Raw genomic sequence first — 3,138 nt, forward strand, 5'->3', positions numbered from 1 at the left:
GGAGGAGGAGGAGGAGGAGGAGGAGGAGGAGGGGGAGATTTTGACCTCAATTCAGTTTGTTTTGAAAGGTGTTTTGTTAGTGTACAGTACGTAATACTTCGTCATTTCATGCCTTTTGTCCTCAGACTAACACCAGCACTCTCGAGTGTGCACAGCGTCTGTCAGCTTCTACAATCCGTCGAGACAGGTGTTTGTTCTGGCCATTGGAGTGACCACGGTCCAGACTATTGCCCTCATTGTCCGCATCTCAAACAGTTTCAACAAGGACCTTTTAGATCTGATGAAGGCAGGTGATGGCTGTTATGTCCAAGAGAATAATACACTATGGAATCATAGACTTTTTAGATTAGACTATAAATGCATCATGATCATCATCATCATCATCATCATCATCATCATCATCATCATCATCATCATCATCATCATCATCATCATCATCATGCATTTTGTATTTTATTATAACGTGTAATTAATAGGACAGAATATTTACGTCGGCATTCACGTCAGAGATATATCAACAAATATTTTGAAGTGTGAGATCTGAAGGATTGGCAAGCAAGGCCCCGAAATGGCAATTCTTCTCTTACCCCCCCCCCCCCCCCCCATACACCTCTCTCTCTCTCTCTCTCTCTCTCTCTCTCTCTCTCTCTTCTCTCTCTCTCTCTCTCTCTCTCTCTCTCTCTCTCTCTCTCTCTCCCTCTTTCTCGCTCTCTCTTTTTTTTTCTTTTTTTTTCTTTTATTAAAAGAATAAATTCAAATATTATGACATTTTAACTCTTCAGTTGTTTCAGCCAGTCAAACCACAAGACCTCATAGCCGCACATGCAGCCTCGTATATTAGAAAAAAAGGCCCAAGATGACCGTCAACATTAACAGATAGATAACCACGCCTCTCGGACAATCGTCATAATGTCAACAATAGTAGTGATTGGTAGACACAGCAAACTACACAGGTTTTATTATCGATGGTATGTGTCGAAATAAAATGCCCACTGTTCTCAGGTCTTTGTTATTGTTTTTTGCCATCCGCGCTTATGAGTAATGCTCAATGAACTGTATTAACCTGACTATAAATGTTCATAGATACACACAATTTTGTGTGTTGGTCCGTAATACTTCCGGATGACAATGTTATGAGCTTCTTAGCCAAGCGCATACTATCTATACATGAAAAAGAAGATTAAAATAAAGCCATTGTGTAGCTTGAAATTGATCGTATATCTGTTATCTTCACTATCTATATATATATATATATATATATATATATTATATATATATATATATATATATATATATATAGAGAGAGAGAGAGAGAGAGAGATAGATAGATAGATAGATAGATAGATAGATAGATAGATAGATAGATAGATAGATAGATAGATAGATAGATAGATCGATAGATAGATAGATAGGTAGATAGATCGATAAATAAATAAATTATCAAAATAGTAATGTATACTTTCTTATCAATGATACCTAATTCCTGCTTCAAGCGTAACAAATAATTATATAATTTGTGTATCTAAGGCATTGTATTTTACCAATAATAATAACACTCGTGCTTCAATCTAATGCTTTCTTGGAGGTGAAACATCTTACTCGGTATATAAATGTGTTGACAAGATATTAAAATCCCATCGATAAAACTAGGCAGATGATAAGAATTCATGACTTGTGATAACAGATCGTGAATGCAATCATTGGGTTGATATTTTTGCTTGCGTAGGTCATGATTAGCGTACATCCATCCCCCGTGACTTATGGATAGAATGAAGTTGACGTCATTCGGGTCTTAATTATTGTTTTTTTTTTTTTTTTTGCCATCCACGTTGATGAGTAATTCCCACTTGACTGTATTATCCAGACTATAAAAGTTCATGGTTATACACAGTTTTATGTAATGGTCCGTTACACTTCCGGATGGCAATGTTGTGAGCTTCTTAGCCAAGCGCATACTATCTATATAATTGAACCAATGTATACATATTTGCAGGTCTGATAACAGAACGCAATGGTGGGCTTGATTTAACATTGTTAACTTCAGTCAGCTTTTTGTTATTGCTTATTGTATAGATAATATGCAGATGACGTCACTCAGGCCTTTGTTATTGTTTTTACCATCCGCGTTTGTGAGTTGTTCTCACTAAACTGTATTAACCAGACTATAAAAGTTCTTGGTTACACAGAGTTTGTGTGTTGGTCCGTTATACTTCCGGATGGCAATGTTGTGAACTCCTTGGCCAAGCGCATTCTATCTATAGTCAGCCATTTTAATGAGTAGTTCTTACTAAATTGTACCATTCAGACTATAGATAGTATGCACTTGGCTAAGAAGCTCATAACATTGCCATCCGGAAGTATAACGGACCGACACACAAGGCTCTGTGTAACCATGAACTTTTATAGTGTAGTTGATACAGTTTAGTGAGAATCGCTCACAAATGCGGATGGCAAAATATAATAACAAAGGCTTGAGTGACGTCATCTTCGTTCTATCTATAGATAGTATGCACTTGGCTAAGAAGCTCACAACATTGCCATCCGGAAGATTAATTGGTCAACACACAAAACTGTGTGTAATCATGATCGTTTATAGTCTGGTTAATATAGTTTAGTGAGAATTACTCATAAACGCGGATGGCAAAAAAACAATAACAAAGACCCGAGTGACGTCAACTTCGAACTATGTATAGATAGCATGCGCTTGGCTAAGAAGCTCACATTGCCATCCGGAAGTATAACGGATCAACACATAAACTCTGTGTACCATGAACTTTTACAGTCTGTGTAATACAGTTAAGTGAGAATTACCCATAAACATGGATGGCAAAAAACAATGACAAAGACCCGAGTGACGTCAACTTCAGTCTATCTATAGATAAAACGAAATTGGCGTCACTCAGCTCTTTGTAATTGTTTCTAGCCAGCCATTTTTATGAGTATGTTCTCACTAAATTCTATCAATCAGACTATAACTGCTTCCAATCTCATTGGAAGTGTAAAACCAGTCTTCCGAATGACTGGATACATACCTTATATAAATGATCCTCTGGTTTCAGTGTGATGATATCTTACTTTCTAGTCTTAATAAATTCAGGTCATCGATGAAGATCATCCATCCTCGCTCTTTTACACCTC

This window comes from Berghia stephanieae, chromosome 2, assembly GCF_034508935.2.
Source record: "Berghia stephanieae isolate SIO BIC M18660-M18661 chromosome 2, UCSD_Bste_1.3, whole genome shotgun sequence".
Classification (NCBI taxonomy): domain Eukaryota; kingdom Metazoa; phylum Mollusca; class Gastropoda; order Nudibranchia; family Aeolidiidae; genus Berghia; species Berghia stephanieae.